Source organism: Rousettus aegyptiacus, unplaced genomic scaffold (assembly GCF_014176215.1).
Source record: "Rousettus aegyptiacus isolate mRouAeg1 unplaced genomic scaffold, mRouAeg1.p scaffold_m13_p_3, whole genome shotgun sequence".
Taxonomy (NCBI): domain Eukaryota; kingdom Metazoa; phylum Chordata; class Mammalia; order Chiroptera; family Pteropodidae; genus Rousettus; species Rousettus aegyptiacus.
In genome coordinates this window covers 120,052,223-120,059,586 of record NW_023416306.1, presented here as the reverse complement: position 1 = coordinate 120,059,586, position 7,364 = coordinate 120,052,223, and positions in this window count along the sequence as shown.

The following is a 7,364-nucleotide window of genomic DNA, read 5'->3' as shown; positions in this document are numbered from 1 at the left end:
TAACCTCTATGTTCCTTGGTTTCAGTATCTGTAAAATGGGAATATTATAGTACCATCTCTATTTGTGTTGTGAGGATTACGTAAATTAATGCAAGTAACCCACTTAGAACTGTCTCTGCAACATGGTCAGTGTTAACTTTCGATCATTGATCTATATTATTTATTATTATTATTATTATTATTATTATTATTATTATTATTATTGTAGTACTCTTGATTGAGATAGAAGCTTCTTGGCCTTAAAGGAAATTTGTAGCAACTCTCATGGTTCCCGTGCTTTGCAGAAAAAGCATATGCTTTTCTAGTTTAAGATTTTGAAACTTTTCTTTTTCTGGAAAAGAGTAAGTGCTTCTGGATGTTTGTGATTTGGGGTTGGTAAAAATTTTCAAACCCCTTTAGTTTTGCTAAGAATTGTTACCCATTATAAACCTCTCTGAAACTGTCATTTAAAGGAACTGGCTATCCAGATATGCAGTGTGGTTATGAGGCTAGGATGATGAGTCACCAAAGTGTAGCCCACTAGCAGAGCAGATTCTCAGCAAGTAGAGTTCCAGCTGCTGACACGCACAGGAGGAGGCGCCCTGGACCTCTGGGCCCTGGCTTCAATGCCAGCCGTGGCTAAACCAAAAGAAGAGGCCATTTACTTTTGTGCTGAGTGGAAATGTCTCATGAGCCTTCTCTAAAATGTAATAGTTCAACCCATTAATGAAACTAAATGTTATAAACAAACAAAATACCATAAAAACTCAAATTCGCAATGATTACTTCCAATGCATGATGCTAATTTGGGAAACAGAGCAAGTATCTGAAGACATAAGCCAATTACAATGGGACATGAGTGTCTTGCCTACAGTAGATCCTTAATAAACATTCGTTGGTTGATTACATTGTAATGATTCTTAAAAATACATTCCGAGAACAAATGTGTACTTACTTTGAACAAACTGTATAATAAAATATTATTAATGTATAATATATAATGTATAATAACAATCTGTATAATAGATTTACCAAAAAAAGGGAATTTAGGAGGCTAATTAGATTTGCTTTGTCTGTTTATTCTTTATTTTGCAAAAGGATCTTAAAAAGCTTTTCAATGGAAAATAAAACACATAAAGGAAGCCACACAAAATAAAGGTATAGTTTATTATAATATTATATTTTTATTATTGTTATTTTCTTTTTATAAGATGGACTGCCTTGTAAACATCTCAGGTCAAGAAACAGAACTTTTCCAACCATCCAAGAAATCCATTTCATGTGACTCAGTCTCAACTCCTTTTCTCTGAAAGTAACCCCAGGCCCTGACTTGTAATTACTTGTGTGTGTGCGTGTGCGTGTGTGTGTGTGTGTGTGTGTGTGTGTGTGTTTATTAGTTTATCACCTATTCCGAATTGGGTGCTTCCTTAGGATAACATAGCTTAGCCGTTTTTTAAAAAGTTGTCTAAGTAGGTTTCCCCTCCTTCCTTTCTTTTTTTCTTTATAATTTATCTGTTGAAAAACCCCAGGTCATTCATTTGATCTGTAGAGCTTCCCAGAATTTGTTGGTTGTGTTCTATATTATAGCTTGATATGGCCTTCGGTTTTATGTATTTTTGTTAATTGGCAGCTGGATGCAGAGGTTTGATCAGACTTATTTCTGCCCCTTTGGCAAGACTGTAGGCGGTGGTGTGATTTTCCTCAGAAGCACACATTGTCTGCTTCTCTCTCTCTTTGTGACATTAGCAGCCTTTCATGCTCATTATCTAAATCCATTTGTTCTTTAGAGGTTGCAAAACGGTGGCATTCTAATTCTATAATTTCTTCTTTATTTATTACTTGAGGTATTTTACAATTAGATGATTTCTTTGGGTACCCAGAGATACCAGTTTATATAGAAAAGACAAAATACATGCTTGATTCTTTTCTTTTATCTATTTTCAATGTAATTCTTTGTTTTCCTCCAAATATAACCAATGAGATTTTTAAAATTATTATGAATTAATATACTTAAATGTATTTGATGGGTTTCACTTGCAATTATTATCCTTTTTGAAGCTCAAATAGTCTCATCTGAAGCTGATGGGAGGTTCTTCAAGTTGTCTTCTGAGGGCCTGTGACGTGATCTTAATAGTTTTTGATAGCTTTCTCATCACCTGATAGAAAAGGATGTTCCAGGCTCTTCTTATACATGAAACCAACCATTTATCCAAAAATGCCTCTTAGTTTGTTTAATTGGAAAGTGTATCAAGACCATTGCTAAGGATGCCCATTGCTTCTGGGTTGCTTTCCGTGTCTGAAGAGATGCTATTTTGCACCTTTACTTTTATTCTTAGAGTAACTTTGTGTGGGATTTGGCCTCCACAGCTTTCTTTTCCTCTCTTTTATGTGAATTATTTTTTTCCTGAACTTTTAGAATAAGGTGTTGTTCAGTATAGAGTTTCTCAATGCACAGAGATCCTTTTTCTTTTGTTTTCTTGTAGTGAGATTTACTTGTTCTGTCCTCCACTCTTACATTTACTGGGAACGTCTCTGTCCTTTTTTTCTCTATCCGGCTTAGCCTTTATTCCACGACTAGAAGTTTCAATATAAAGTTTCAAATCTCTAATCATTGGTGCCATCCTGTAAGCGGTTCCCAGTTGATCAGTTTTGGGAGTTCGTATATACTAGGTCTTATTGTGACCCCTGGTACTCACCTCTTATTGGACTGACTGAGCCAAATTTTTTGTAGTATGATAGCCCTGCTGTACTTCAGCAATTATCTGATGTTATTTTGGGATCCCCTGTTCTCATAATTGACAATATTCCCTGCGCCTTTCCCATGCTTTCTCTTGCATAGAAGTGATACCATGCATGCATTTGGTGTTGCGAGGGTGGTTTGTCCCCACTTATCTGTGTTTGTATTTGACACAATTTTATTTTAACTGCTATCCATGGGTCTTTGGTTTGCTATCTGGTTGCTTTCCTGTTTCTGTGTGGAGATTTGGAAAGATTAAAGAACCATATCACTCTTGTCTCTATCTTGAAAATATTTTTTGTTTTCAACCAAAAGCATCTAGAGTTCTATTTTTTAATCAGAAAGTTCCTTTAGTACATTGAACACATGGTTTACTTTACAAAGATTCTATTTACATATAACAAATGGGAAATTCATCTGTTAAATAAAGTTGCATACAGCTAAATTGTTAGGTAAGTTCATGCTGAACAAACAAAACAAAACTACGAAACTATTGAATGTTTGATCTTGGAAAAATCACTTCACTGGCTTCCTTGTTCTCATTTGTAAAATAAAAAGACTAGGCTAGATATGATTAAATACTTGCTAGTATTAAATATTATTAAACTCTGAGAGGTATAATTAAAATAAATGAACAAAGAAGTTCCAGAACAAGCCATCCCTTGAAATAGACAAGTAAACTAACCCATTTAAAATTAGTGTAAATGTGTTTTTTGAGAAAGTTATGGAATGGTAGTCATTTTTTCTTTTAAGAAACAAAACTATCAGAATTATCTTTAGCAATTCCTTTCTCACTGACCAATGTCAGGTTAACAGCCTTCTCCAAGAAGCCTAACTCCTCAGCTGAGTGAGACAGCATCTATTATGCTTGGGAATCAAAGCTAACAGTTACATGTTTACCAAACATGAGGTCTTCATGTGCATCGTTCAGTGCAGTTATCCACCATCCCTCGAGAACAGAGGAGTCGTTCTCATTGGCTGCTCAACAGAAGTAACCGGTGGCTTTTGAAAGTGCTATTTGGCACTTGCCCAGCCCAACTGAATCGAAATCTATGGAGGAGGCTCAGAATGGATAGTTATAAAAATTTTCCAGGTGATTCTAGGAAAGTTGAAAACTACTGGGATGGCTATTGCTATCCCCATTTCATAGATGATAGATTGAGTAATTGCCTAAGATGCAAGGTTACATAGTTCTGAATTAACTGGAAAGATGTAGACAAAGGTTTGTCTAATGCCAAAGTGCACGAACATCCCTACCTGCTAAGCTGAGTTAACTCCTCACAATGTAAGTTTCATGAGGGCAAAACCATGTCTAACTTCTTACTGCACTTCTGGTGTTTAACACAGGGCTGGCTGGGCACATGGCGAGAATCTAATAACTATTGTTGAATGAATAAATAAATGAAATAAATTAGAAATTCCACAATAACTTTTCCTTGACAACATTCGCAGGACCCCCCCCCCCAATATATAAGATCTTTTATAAATTGGCCCTTTGTCCCATCAAAATGCCCTCTGCTCCTGTCTAAGCATTTGTCTGAAGTGTCTTCTTTCTGAATGGCTCAATTAGCTCTCCAGCTCCACCTGCTGATGCTTCAAACATTGTTGGGATTTCCAACTTCCTGTTGGAGGGAAAACAGGGAAATCTACTATTAGGAGCCCTGTGAAATTTGTCATTTGAAAAGATATTTTGACTCTCCTCCGTAGAATGAGAGCTAGAAATGTTGGCCACTCTCAGCCTTGTATTATCTGCACCCCCAACCCTAAACGAAAGGTTTCATAGCCTTCCTCTGTTACTGTGCAGAGGAAAGAAAAAGATGGCGAAAGTTGTTCCCACACTCTAACTCCAGCTTGTCAATATTACCTTTTTATTTTTAACTTTTTATTAGATGAACATGTAATATATACATATGTAATGTATATACAAACTACACATCCGGAAAAGTTTACACATTTTGCCATTGGCTTTTACAGTTTAAACACGCTGAGTTGAGACCCGTGGGTTAACACTTAGTAAAGTGAGGGATTGATTGTTTGCACGCTGAAAACAACCTGGGAAGGTAGGGGGTGGAGTGAGTGTTGAATGTGAATGAATCCATTGCTAAAGGGAGCCTTCAGCATCTCAGTTGCTGCTGTCCCATGAGTGGCCCTCCCTCAGGCTGCTCCCAAGGGAGAGAAGCCTGAGAAATGTCATGACTTGGAGCTTTCAGCTCAGTCTACCCACCTAGCTCTGTCATGTTTTGTTTCTCGCCATCACAGAAGCTGCTGGCTGGGGCCGCAGCCATGGCTGTGAGCTGAGCAGCATTCCATTCAGTGGTTAACATATTCCCAAGGTAGCCGCCAGCTTTCCTTCACCCGAATCCTTAGTGAGTTTACCAGAGAAAATCAAGGCCGAGCCCTGGTTTAGAATATGACCGACTGACCATTTGCAATTGGCAGCTACTTCAGTTTAGTCTCATTCACAGCTGTGTGGGTTCAAGTCAGTGAAAATTATTTAAAATATTTTCAATTTCCAGAAGGCCTTCTTGGTCTTCTCAAAAAAAAATTTTTTTTTCTTTTACTGGTGGGCATATTCCAATTCTCTGAGTACTAAGAGGGAGTTCAAGTTTTGCAGATCAAAAACTATATAAAATAAAAACATTTTAAAGTGGAAATAATTTTAAAATTAGTTAAACCTTAGTTATAGCTCTCCTTTATGTTTTTTCTGAAACTCAATACAAGGGGATACTACCACATGCTTTTTAGGCTGTGTGATTATAGGCCTAGAATATCAATATTCATCCCTTTTCCCTCTGCATTGTAACTCTATGTGATCACATTTTTTTGTTACCAGAACTTGGCAGAGAGGCTTAGCTCTCAATGAAATTGAATGCATTGGGCAGGCCATCATCTGAGGAAAAGATTTTTATTAGCTGTATTTACAAAAAAATGAAATTTTGCTTTTAGACTGCTTTTTGATATTGTTACTCTCACTTCATTTGTGCTAGCCTTCCTTCGTCTTTGTTCTAAGAGTTCAAATAAAAGTCTTCCCTGAGTGTTTCCATACTCAGTGGTTTGCTGAGTGATCTGGAAAAGGGCCTGCCTCGGTCTGGCTTTGTCATTTTCTCCTCCAGCTCTATTTCATTGAGGTGTTCTGAGGGGATGGCAAGTGAGACAAGAAGTGGGGGAGCTCTGACTCAAATACGCTGGAGTGTGGAGATTTATTTTCTTTACTTTAATATAATAAACCCCCTCAGGGTCTGACTTAGCATCATCATTTTTCCTTAGTCTGTTCTGTGAAGGCTGCCAAACCCACGTGGGGAGATTGATGCCTCCTTTACTCTGAATGATAGGGACAAAGGCATTCATCAGGGATTCTTCAGAATTTGCTGGGCTTAGAATTTCTCCCTGAGGTTTGGAACTTAGAGCCCTAGAGCTCATAAGAACTGAACATAAGAGAATCTGGTCCCGAAGAGAGAAAGCCAGTAAGTGCTTCGTAATTCTCTCCATGCTGGGATAGGCTATTCTAACTGCTTCACGTGCTCTGAAGTCCTTCCTTAGCAAGCACCACAGCTCTGTTGTGGTGTAGGTGGGGGTGGTGAGGGGGGGGGTGGTTTGGAGCTGGAGGAGAAGTAGGGACCTTGACCAGAAAAACTGACAACTGCAGTGCAAAGAGATTAGTGCACCACGCATGGCCGTGCAGTCCACACTGTCGTTGGTGGCTGTGATGGTGATCGCTCTTTGTAAATCAATCTCTGAAGGCATGGTCTGCATACTTCCCTGACAAAGAGGCCCTTGCTTTCTGGATTGCCAGGCTACTCAGTCTGTCTTCCTTTAGCCAGATAGTCCCAAGGAACTAGAACTACATGACTTTGTTCTAGAACCCGAGGACACACATATCTCACTTTTAGCCCTTCCCTCCCTCTTTTTCCAGTTCTTCCTCAAACTGGAAGGTCACTATGGGAGACATGTATGAGTGCCTCCCAGATCTCCCTCGAGGGAGGACCCATTGCCCCAGCACTGGGGGTACGTCAGTAGATGGTCTCTAGCTCGCAGCCCTTAGGGACTTGCAGAGAGCTGCATCATCTGAGATAGCCCTGTCTTAGGGGAGCCTACGTCTAAGTAAGGCAGGAACTTAGAAGCCCAGACACTCCAGACTGACTCTAACAACTCTGATGGGCGATGTTCATTTCAGAGCTCCCCGCTGGCTTGGCTGAGTCTTCTTTGGATCTGCTTCGAAGTTCAACTTTTTCTACTTCCTGAGCCTGCTTCCTCCTTTTTTCCTCACAGGTGCTGAGCCCAGTAAACATCTTATGCCCCATACTTCATCTCAGTAACAGCTTCAAAGCACCCTACCCGTGAGAAGCTCTAGCCTGCTTGGTAGCTTGGTAGAGTTCTATGCTCAGAACTACAGACGACTCTTGATATTAGATTTTAGATGCTAGAAAACACTTTTTTCCTTCAACAAACCTTGGCTTTGAAAGCTGTTATCATGGATAGAATAAACAAATGAAATCTGAACCTGAAGTGGAGGAATGACTCTTTTGTTCTAGGCTGTGTCTACCCTTTCTTTGAAGAAACGAATACTGTTGATTCCATGGGTGGGTAGCCATAGGACTAGGACAAGAGAAAACTAAAAAAAAAAAAAAAAAAAAAAAGATTTGGAAAG